Genomic DNA, 12191 nt, shown 5'->3' with positions numbered 1-12191 from the left:
AGTATTCTTTTGCAAAAAAATTTCCCTTGGGGAACTGTGGTTATAGTTTGTTACAAGTGCAAGAGTAGAAGCAAATGGAACATGTTCACAAACAAGCTTTAAATAAGGTGAATGACTTTATGTGCTAAGCATCTATGGATGTCCTTTCTGAACAGGAAGTGACACAGAAAGTTTGGCATTCTCATTCAAATGACAGAATTTACTGCAAAGCAGATCTAGTAACTGGTCTGCCCTTGGACAAAAATGTTTCTTTGTTCACTACACATTTGTAGTGAGCTGAATTTTTCCTCTCTAAGATTACTATTAAATATTACTGCTTAAGAATGATATAAACTGATTCAAAATATTTTTTCCATCTTGCTTTAAATAATCTTCACGCCTTTTCAATTATAGATTCCTTTACCACAACTTGAAGAATTAAACAACTGCTTTGGATTAGTCACAGAAATGGAATTTAACGTAATAGCTTATACTGTTGAAATTGTCTGACAAATATATACTTTCTTCCTCTCTTTCCTAGTCATAACTTATCAGGCAGTAATATGAACCATACAAGCATGCAAGTTTTACATTTTATATGTACGTTTTAGCTGTATTTTTTCTTATGTTTATAGAGATAAGGCCCACAGTTGTAATCTAATTTCAAAGTACTGTATTCAAGAATGGCCTGAAATTGAACTAATGAGTATGATAAATGTTATCAGAAAAGATTCCCACAGGTACCAATTATCTCTTAGTCTTGCTGTCAGTTCATTTGCACTTATTTAATTCCTAGGTAGACAGCAGTTATTATCTTGTGGCTTAAAAATTAACTGCTTGAAAAGTATAAAATATTCTTGTCCTATTGTAACAAAAATACTGAAAAATAGTATTTGAGCTTATTTGGTCTGAAAGATCGCAATCTTTTTAACAATCTTAGACTCTGAATTGTTATACCAGGGACTTAACCAGGAAAGTTAGCAGTATTTTTTTTTTCTTTGTATTCTAAAAGTACATCGTGGTCTTTCCCCAAACTAGAGGAGACTTTTCTCTGAACTAAAGGTTTAGCCACACAATTGTGCCAAAAGAAAATGGAGTTTCTTGCACTGAAACGTGCTTGGGTCCTTCTCAGTTAAGCAGAGAGAAATGTAAGAAACAGTCCTATATGGAGGCAGACAAGGGGTGCAGCTAGCATTGCATTGCCAAGCCACATTCTCAAGTATATAGTTACTAGACTTGTTGCCCACTTTACCCGTATTGTCTTAAGGATAACAATGGTATAAAAATAAAATTACCACAAATATTATGAACATGGTTGTAAATCATCTTTAGGAAAATGATCAGATTTGGCAAATACTAAGGGAGGAAAAGCCTGGCCATAAGCATCAAGCACCCCATTCTGTGTACTTTTTGTTATGCAGTGTGTGTGCTACTAAAATGGTTTTCTCTTGTCCTTGGAAGTTGCTACAGGATATAAAGGCAAAAGTGGTAGCTGTGGTATGAATACACACACTGTTGGAAATCAAAATTGATACCTGGTTTCCCAGGCTGTTGGAAACAGTGCAGATGGCAGGAGCATAACTGTGGCATGCTCCAATCAAATATTAATTACAAACTAGATCTGAAACTACTGCAGGTTTTTTTTTAAATTTTATCTGCTGCCCAGGGTCCACTAGAGTTAGGCAGCCAATACATTTAAATAAATAAATAAAATAGAATGGAGTTGTCTATCTGAAATGTGTGTTAAGCTTTTTAACCAGGCCATCTTCCAAACAAGAGAAGCAAAGAAAGGACTATTTGGAGATAGACTGTATCCAGAACAGCACAAGTAACTTCCTGTTTTAGAATATTCACTGCTGTAAACAGAGAAACCACTTCCAGAATGGATGAAATAGCCCATTCATGGAGTATTTTTCTCCTGGAATGGGCAGTGCATTTTTATACATAACTAGTAAGCAAGCCCTACATTTTGAAAAATGAAAGCGGAATTGATAGTATTTGAACCTAACACCATTACTTTAACACTATCTTGGCTCCACTATAGATGTATTAAGTAATCTTGTTACAGATGCTTCCCTCTGCCTAATTGGAAATAATATGAGTCTGATCAGTAGACAGATCAGGTTCATATCAAGAACTTACACAACTATAAAGTATTTAAACACATATCAGGAGTGCTGGTCAGGCGCCTTATATGGGCTAGCTAAAGTATGTAAACTATGGAATTCTGGAAACTCCATTGTTCCAACTGGCAGTCATAATAGCCATATGTTAATTATATGGACTGCATCCTTAAATCATATGCTATTAAATTACGCATAGGATACCACAGACTTCCTGAGAAAACTAAAATCCATTGATATTCTCTGAGAAACTGTCAATCTAGCTACCATGGATGTTGAGGCCCAGTACAACTAAATACTAGTACTGGAACAACATGGGTCTAAATTGTACAGAAGCAGCTCATCTGTCATTAAGGTCACATCTGGATTGAAGGCATGGTCAAGATTAGAAGACTTGTAAAGTCTGTTAGATTGCAAAACAAAGAAGAATAAATACTGGCAAAGCCTTAAGTTTGGTTTTAACAATTAACTATCCAGGTTCTAAGGCTTAAGAATAATGTGTATCATAGCTATGCTGATTGTGGACCGTGATTTGTGTTTGGATTAAAAAACCTCCCTTGAATGAAATGTGATTATTATACAGACACATCTATGTAGCTTTCTTGGCAGCAGTACAGAAATGGTTGTCACTCCCTTCTGAGGGCTTTGGGGGTAGCAGGGTGTTCACTCCAGAAACATAAGAAAAACCAATAACTGGAGAGCAGAGGCTGGCAGGACAGTCTGAAGTACTGTGTCTGGTCTGCGTAACACCCTTCCCAAACAGACATTGTAAAGATCTATTTATGGTGGCATAAAAGATACTCATTTTTCACAGGTATATGTGGCAATTGAGAAGACCATGGCGTGAGCCAGACGCACCTCTGTTTTTAAACTGACATCTTTACTTCTGAAAACTTTAGACAGGTCTTTGATGGCACATTTTCTCCGCGCAATACATAGTTTGATTTCTTGATTACTACTTCCCTTGGCATTGATCGTTGATCCAAGTAGACTGAAATTGTTGACGACTTAAATTTCTTCTCCATTTCTTCTGACATTGTTTATTGGTCCATTTGTGAGTATCTTCGTCTTCTTCACATTCAGGCGTAGTCCGTATTGCTGACTACAATCTTTGATCTTCATCAGCAAGTACTTCAAGTGTTCTTCACTTCCAGCAAGCAAAGTTGTATCATCTGCATATCGCAGGTTGTTGATGAGTCTTCCACCAGTTCTGATACCCCGTTCTTCTTCGTACATTCCTGCTGCTTGAATTATTTGTTCAGCATACACACTGAATAAGTAGGGTGGAAGTATACAACCTTGCTGCACACCTTTTCCCCTTTTGAACCACTCGGTATCACCGTTTTCGGTTCTAACAACTGCCTCTTGATCCATGTACAGGTTCCACATGAGTACAGTTAAGTGCTCTGGAATTCTCATTCTTCATAATATTAACCATAACTTGTTATGGTCCACACAAACGCCTTTTTGTAATCAATGAAACGGGTAAACATCTTGTATTCTTTACGTTCAGCCAAGATCCATCTGACATCAGCAATGATATCTCTGGTACTGCATCCTCTTCTAAATCCAGCTTGGACCTCTGGTAGTCCTCTGTCAATGTAAGGCTGCAAATGTTTTTGAATTATTTTCAGCAAAATTTTGCTAGCATGTGAAATTAATGAGATTGTTCGATAATTTCTACATTTTGTTTGATCTCCTTTCTTTGGAATGGGTATGAATACAGATCTCTTCCAGTCAGTTGTCCAGGTTATTGTCTTCCAAACTTCTTGACATAGAAGAGTAAGTGCTTCCACTGCTGCATCTGATTGTTGAAATATCTCAACTGGTAATCCATCAATTCTTGGAGCTTTGTTTTTCGCCAATGCCTTCAGTGCAGCTTGAACTTCTTCCTTCAGTACCGATGGTTCTTGATCACATTCTACCTCCTGAAATAGCTGAACATCGACTAACTCTTTTTTATACAGTGATTCTGTATATTCCTTCCATCTTCTCTTAACACTACCCCTGTCATTTAATATATTGCCCATAGAATCTTTAAGGATAGCATCTCGGAGCTTGAATTTTCTCTTCAGCTCTTTCAGTTTGAGAAATGCTGATTGTGTTCTTCCTCTTTGATTTTATAACTCTAGGTCTTTGCATATTTCATCATAATACTTTTCCTTATCTTTTCGAGCTGCCCTTTGAAAATTTCTATTTAGCTCTCTTACTTCATTCTTTTTTCCATTAGCTTTAGCTACTTGGCATTTAAAAGCAAGTTCCAGAGTCTCATCTGACATCCATTTGGATCTTTTCTTTCTCTCCTTCCTTTTTAACGATCTTTCACTTTCTTCGCATATTATATTCTCAGTGTCTTCCCACAACATTTCTGGTCTTCGGTCATCAGTGTTTAGTGCATCAAATCTATTTTTGAGGTGATCTCTAAATTCAGGTGGGATGTTTTCTAGATCATACTTTGGCACTCTTGGACTTGCTTTAATTTTCTTCAGCTTCAGCTTGAACTTGCACATGAGCAATTGATGATCTGTCCCACAGTCAGCTCCTTGCTTTGTCTTAACTGATAGTATTGAGCTTCTCCATCGTCTCCTTCCACAAACGTAATCAATTTGATTTCTGTGTAATCCATCTGGCGAGGTCCATGAATATAGTCATTGACTGTGTTGTTGGAAAAAAGTGTTGCAAATAAATAAATAAATGGCCTTACAGAATTCTATCATGCGATTTCCAGCATCATTTCTGTCACCAGGGCCATGTTTTCCAACTACTGATCCTTCTTCTTTATTTCCAACTTTTGCATTCTAGTCGCCAATAATTAACAGAGCATCTCGATTGCATGTTCGATCAATTTCAGATTGCAGCATTTCGTAAAAGTTAAAAGGAACATAGAAGAATTGATGCATTTGAAGCGTGGTGTTGGTGAAGATTATTGAAAATGCCATGGACTGCCAGAAGAACAAACAAATCAGTTTTAGAAGAAATACAACCAGAATGTTCCCTAGAGGTGAAGATAACTAGGCTTAGACTCTCATACTTTGGGCACATCGTGAGGAAAGACCGATCGCTTGAGAAGGACATCATGTTTGGTAAAGTTGAGGGCCAGCCAAAAAGAGGAAGACATTCAATGCGATGGATTGAAACAGTCACAGCAACAATGGATGCAAACGTTGGAACAGTCAGTCATATGGTGCAAGAACGAACAGCATTTCATTCTGTTATACCTAGGGTTGCCATGAGTCGTAAATGACTCGATGGCAACTAACAACAACAAAAGATACTCATACAACTTTTTATGTTAAATATGCCTAATAATGGCCTTTTTAAAAAAAATCAAGGAAAAAGAAGCTTTGTGTTCCAAGTATGACAGATCTGGGGTCTTCAGTGTGGGAGACATCTTTCTTGGTGTCTTCTAGGCTCCATGCTCCCCGATTTTTCTTTGTGTGACTGACCATGTAACCATAGGAGCTGTTCTGTGAATAGGCAGTCACTTCCCCCAAGACAACCACAGTACCCACCAACTACAATGTGCTCCCAGAATTCAGAATCTGCCCACTGACCCAAAAGGTTGGAGACTTTATAATAGATAAGGATATTATAGCAGTCAGAATACTGGAATTAGTTACTGGTTCTATATATGACCGTATAAATAGGTCATGTCATCATCCTAATATTGCTATCATGGTCTAATATGCATTCAGATTAACATTTTCTCATGATTACTTTCTTGTAACAGTAGGGTATCTCAGATATGCAGATGATACCACTTTGATGGCTGAAAGTGAAGAGGAACTGAGGAGCCTTATGATGAAGGTGAAAGAAGAAAGTGCAAAAGCTGGATTGCAGCTAAACCTCAAAAAAAGCAAGATTATGGCAACCACCTTGATTGATAACTGGCAAATAGAGGGAGAAAATGTAGAAGCAGTGAAAGACTTTGTATTTCTAGGTGCGAAGATTACTGCAGATGCTGACTGCAGCCAGGAAATCAGAAGACATTTAATTCTTGGGAAGAGAGCATGACAAATCTCAATAAAATAGTTAAGAGCAGAGACATCACTCTAACAATAAAGGTCTGCATAGTTAAAGCAGTGGCATTCTCTGTAGTAACATATGGCTGCAAGAGCTGGACCATAAGGAAGGCTGAGGGAAGGAAGATAGATGCTTTTGAACTGTGGTGCTGGAGGAAAATTCTGAGAGTGCCTTGACTGCAAGAAGATCAAACCAGTCCATCCTCCAGGAAATAAAGCCAGACTGCTCACTTGAGGGAAAGATATTAAAGGCAAAACTGAAGTACCTTGGCCACATAATGAGAAGACAGGGCACCCTGGAGAAGATGCTGATGCTAGGGAGAGTGGAAGGCAAAAGGAAGAGGGGTCGACCAAGGGCAAGATGGATAGATGACATTCTAGAGGTGATGGACCCGTCCCTGGGGGAGCTGGGGGTGTTGACGACCGACAGGAAGCTCTGGCGTGGGCTGGTCCATGAAGTCACGAGGAGTCAGAAGCGACTGAACAGATAAACAACAACAACAGTAGGGTTAAGCAGAGCTGGCAGCCTCCTTAAAGAGGAAGGACAGACTAAGGTGGCTTGCTGCAGGCACCTGATGGATTTGGAGGGTTTCCATCAACATATGGGGATTTTCCCAATAATTCAGGAAGCAGTTCTGTTGACTACTTTATTAACTGCTGGAATACAGGGGTAGGTTGGCCCTGGGAGGCCTCTTCTCTCTGATCCCATGCAATTCTGTGGTTTATACTTCAATTCTATACACAGAATTGTGCAACATCCAACATTCAAGTTTTAGATTTATATTTTAATTTGATGTATAATCTACATATATTACACTATTATCTTACTGTGTTCTATATCACCTATAGTTTCTCCTTTTTTCGTGATTTGAATTACATCAACCAAGTACTTTTAAAGTTTAATAGAGACATGTTTTGATTAGGAAATGGATATGAAATGTTTTGTGTTATAAGCATTTAATGGTATATTAGAATATATTAGTCATATGATATTTTTTATGGAGAATATTGATGTGGTCACTAAGAGTTGACAATGACTTGATGGCACATAATCAAGGAAATAAAATATCAATGATATTTTAGATTTGTTGTTATCTGCCCATAGTATTTAGTATGGAGTTGGGTAGCCAATAAATTTATACTATATCATAATATGCCTGAGAGCCTGTTAGAAAAGGACAGACTGGAAGAACCCATTGGTGTAAACTGTGAGAATCTGGCTGAGTATTTTGTAGATAGAATCCCTCACAGTTGCTTCAGATTAGAAGCCAGATGGAATCTATTGAGATGACAATGATGACATGTGAAGTGATCTGGGAGGTTTCACCCTGTGAATCTTGAGGAAGTAGCAAGATTCTCTGTGATCTCAGCTCTGGTACCTGTGGGATGGTCCCCTGCCCAATCTGGCTAGTGAAAACTGCTAGGGAGGGGACTGGGAGCTGGATCCTGAATCAAGCCAATGCTTCTTTGAGGAAAGGTGAGATCCCAACAGCTTTGAAAGAGGCCCTGGCCCATCCACTCCTCAGAAAGCCAGTCCTGGTCCCTGCAAGTATGAACAATACTATCTTATTTCCAACCTTCCCTTCATAGGGGAAGTTATTAAGAAAGCAATGGGGCTGCGATTATTCTTACACCGAACACAGACTGGGAGAATTCTGATACAAAGAATCCACTTTGGATGTGCTGGACTAATGTCAGCCCCAGGAATAGGCAAGCAATTGAGCACCTGAGGCTGACTGCGTCAACAGTCAGCTGACAAGGGTCCTATTCCCATGCAACTTCCCCAGACGTACCACACACTCTTGATAGCAGAACAGAAGTGCTTGGCATGCTTCCTTACCAGGGAAGAATGGTATCAGCCTTCATTGATTCTCACCTGGTAGTGGCCTTATATATAAACACCCACTGGCTGGGAATTCTCCATATGGAACAACCAATCCAAACAGGACTCTCTGCACTTGAGAGCAACTTGCAAATCTGGAAACCCCATCACAACCTTCCCATGCCTGCCCTAAACTGTGACCTGACCATGTAATCTGTCTACTGACTTTGACTCATTGCAGGCAAGCGTTCTCTTCCTGTAAACCTTGCTGAAATATGTGAATAACTACACACATCAGCCTTCAGTAGGGTTGACCACTGTATCCTTCTGAGCTGCCTGTGGGCATTAGGAGTTGACCATGCTCCAGTGTTCCATCCCCCTCTGAGTAGACCATTTCAGTCTGTGGTAGTGTGGATGAAAAATCAGTACTTTTGTGCTGTTTTAGCATTTATAGCACTTTGTATAAGCATTGGTAAGGAATGCTGGGATGTTAGCTGACAGAGCCATTGGTGATTTTCCTTGCCAGTGGTCCACAGGTCTTCCACCCTGCATCTGAATATGTGTGAGTCCTGAGAATGCCAGCCCCCGCCCTCTTTCACAGGAAGAATTGGCTACAGCAGTGTTTCTCAACCTTGGCAACTTTAAGATGCGTGGACTTCAACTCCCAGAATCCCTAGCCAGTATGCTTGGCTCAGATATCCAACAAGAGATAGCATGCTGGCTGGGGAATTCTGGGAGTTGAAATCCATGCATCTTAAAGTTGTCAAGGTTGAGAATCACTGGGCTAGAGGTTTGCTTTCCTTATCTTTCTCCCATGATCCTCCTCTTTGCTGTAAACACAGTATAAGTCTGTTATAAGGTAGCAAGGTGGTCCAGTATGTATGGATTATAATCAGAAACTTTCAGAATTTGGCTGTGTAGGAGGGAGGAGATATAATGGAAAAACATTTATGTATCCACACTTGATATCAGTGTCAGGACGAGCAATAAATTTTGTGTAAGCTGGGCAATCTGATAATGTGCAGTAAACTGATAATCTGGAAGACCCCTATACTACAATTGATCCTGGATATTGGTACTACTAAAGCCCTTTATGTTTGAGGGGAAACACTTTCTTCCTATTATTATTAAAAGCTAAAGGATATATTTAGAATATAAGGAAGGAAGGCTGATATTACTTCTCCAGTTGAAGCCCTGTCATTTTGAGGGACCTGCAGGGAGTAGTGCTTAGTAGGTTCCATTCTTTTAATTATAATGCAGCTGCAATGTCAACCTTGTTTCTCCTGTGGGAAATCCACTTCATTTTGACATGTTTATGTGGTGGCAAACATACATAAATTATCTCAGTTTGCTGAAATTATAAATTAATGCATCAGTCAAGGAATATCTGGTTTGAAATCTTTGTTCAGTAGTAAGTTGAAATGTTGATGTTACTTTTTGACTGTCTGTGACAGAGGAAACTAGCTTCAAGCTTTTCCTGAACATATTCCTTCTGAACAACCTCTTTGGCCCCTGTTGACAATATAACTATTTCTAGGCCATCTCAACATTTCTTTTTTGCCTCAGCTATTAGAACTTTCTGAACTTTTGCCAGCTTTTGTCTGGTTTTAACTTTCTATAACTTCTTGCAATTACTGATAAAGGTTTGAAACATAAATACATTAGCCCTGTGCAGACCTGATATTGTAGATTTCCTAGCCATGGATGGATTACCAGAAGCCACAGTGGAGGGTTGTTGATCTGTTCCTCTTCTGTTGTTAAATTTGGTGTTGGCTTAGCATGGTACGTACAATCCACATTTGATACCAGAGTTTTGGTAGATGCACTAAAGTTAGTCATAGTGCTATAGATATTCACTGTGGAAGCTGTGCAGAAAAGAAAGAAAACTGAACTTCAACTGCTGCTTCTATTGGCAAAAGTCCTATCTGCCTGGGGAAGAGGGCAGGAGGAAATTACATTTCCTTAAAACTGCCTCCGTTCCCTAGTTGTGCTTTCTTGGTCAAGAGTTTCAATGGAATAAACTGGAGGTGGGGGGAGGGACATGAAGTTTCCGATTCACAGAGCAATTTTTATTTAAGTATTTCCAGATCAACTGTCAAGGTAAACAGTTGTTCAATTTAGCTTTTACTCACAAGTGAGACAATGCTGTTCCGTAGACACTAGTTTCCAGATGATGTGCCTATAGCCTGCAGCTTCAGGATATAAGCTTTGTTCAAGCAAAATTAAATACATCTACATAAAACTGCTGTGAGAGGTTATGAGAGGATATGTTAGAGAAAGCAAATGTTACCTTATTTAGCTGGAAACATAAATTTTATAGTGAAGAGCAAGTATATTTTTAGAGCAGACTTCAGGCTTGACGGATTTGCCATATTAAACTAAACCTATAATCAGGAGATCAAAAGAGCAGTGCTTGGTCAGACTAAAGGCCGGTCTAGCTTGCTACAGTAGTTGGTTTCTATAGTGGCTGCCCCAATATCTCTGAAGCAAGGTATGAATGCAGTAGAATGCTCATGTTCCCCAGTTGTGTTGAGAAGCACACAAGTAGCCTTGTCTTCCATGAAATTTCCCTAGTCTGCTTAAAACTGATTTAGACAGAAATGGTATTGCTGTCGTCAGCAGCATTTCTGGCTAACAAGATTCACTTTATAATATTGAATTCTGCCACCTACAAAAAGCACTAAATAGTCCAGTACTGTAAGTTATTTTTGTGTGTCATTTACATGTATTTAAATGTTGCATGAGCAAAGGCTTGCTCATAAAGCATTTCCCTCTTTCAAAAATAAGTTATTTTAATAAGAGTGTTTAAAAAAAATGTTCTTGCAGGACAGTGAGAAAGCCCCCAGCTTCAGTTTTCAGTTTCTTCCTGGTTTTCATGTCTTCATAGCATTGAATAGATATAAACTGAACAAACCATGTTAAGACCTTCTCTTCCAAGTGAAGAATTCAGACAGTACGTGGAATAGGTAGGAGGGGTATCATGCAGGATGCTCTCAGTTTCTTAATCCTGGATGAAAGAAGATTTGTCCTTTTTCTGTAATAGGTCATTGTATGCCCAATACAATGTCAAAAGCCTTTGTAAAAAAAAAGATAAATCTTTTAATATTAATTGTAGCCCACTATGCTGATAAGAAAGCCAGTGGCTTTTTAATTTATAATCTGCCATGTACATCCATACCTCAAGTAGTAGGGGGCCTAGTGTTATAAACAACTTCTTGCAGTGCCAAAATCATTCCCTCACCCTTGATATATTTTAGAGAAGCAAAAGTTTGGACCAGAGTTCACCATAATCACTTGACAGATTTCTCGAAGAGCGGCCAAGGCTCATTGCATGCTGCATGCTTTTCTATATTTGGCTTTGTTTAATTTGATGATAGAATGCCATGCTGTTGAGAATTATGGCTGCTGCTCCTTTCTTCTAGCCATGTTACACACGCCAAGTTATTCCTTTTTTCTTTTTAAAGAATGACATGGCTATTTATGATCCTAATGGTAGGATGGCTCTGAATTCAGCTGCACTTCTTTTTCTCTGTCTAGTTGAGCTATACAAAAATTTAGAGATTATGAGTTAACAATAGTATATAACAGTATGTTTTCTGGGTTGTCTACATCTACATGATATCTAAAGAAATTTCCTGTATTGGGGGGAGGGGAAGAGAATAAAAGATCCTTTAATTCCTTATAGTATTGAGTCAATTTTCTGGTATTCTTTGTAGTTTACCTGAGATTTTCTGGTATTCTTTGTATAGTTTACCTGAGATTTATAAGGCCCTGAGAATGTCGCGCACAATTATTAATGGTACCCTTTGCAAGCATTTTCTACCATTTGCACTGACTGCCATTGTGCTTTGAGCAGCTAAACTCAATTTGATCACAAATTAGAAGTCATATAAAGCTTATCTTAAATGCTGCCTTCACCTATACGATACCGAAGGATTAACTTCAAATATCCTACTTGTACCACCACGTAAGGTCAGTTATCTGGTAGGTAGAAAAGATATTGGATTCTCTGGTCTTGTGTTTATGAAATCCTGTTCTCTTTGAATTTTTCTTACACTAATGCTATTCAGGATTTCTAGAGGACCTTTCTTTTCCAGAAAGCATTTTATGTAGTTGAGCGTTTAGCTTTATTTACTGAAACACTCACGGTATCCTTCAATGGGAAAGAAGAGCACCATTTCTGTAGCAGTGCTTCAATTTTGAAATATCCTCCAGTTGGAGGAACAATTGCTATTGGGACACATT

The 12191-nt window shown here is 38.7% G+C and overlaps 2 protein-coding genes across 4 annotated transcripts in view; one reads left to right on the top strand and one right to left on the bottom strand.

The window, feature by feature from the left end:
• PTGER2 (prostaglandin E receptor 2) overlaps nucleotides 1-12191 on the bottom strand; it is a 449149-nt gene that overhangs the window by 114974 nt on the left and 321984 nt on the right. The gene's annotated exons all lie outside the window — the stretch shown is intronic.
• The window catches only part of FERMT2 (FERM domain containing kindlin 2), an 87379-nt gene that overhangs the window by 8777 nt on the left and 66411 nt on the right, over nucleotides 1-12191 (top strand). The gene's annotated exons all lie outside the window — the stretch shown is intronic.

This window comes from Candoia aspera, chromosome 1 (assembly GCF_035149785.1).
Source record: "Candoia aspera isolate rCanAsp1 chromosome 1, rCanAsp1.hap2, whole genome shotgun sequence".
In the NCBI taxonomy this organism is placed as follows: Eukaryota; Metazoa; Chordata; class Lepidosauria; order Squamata; family Boidae; genus Candoia; species Candoia aspera.
This window is presented reverse-complemented; position numbering and strand designations above follow the sequence as displayed.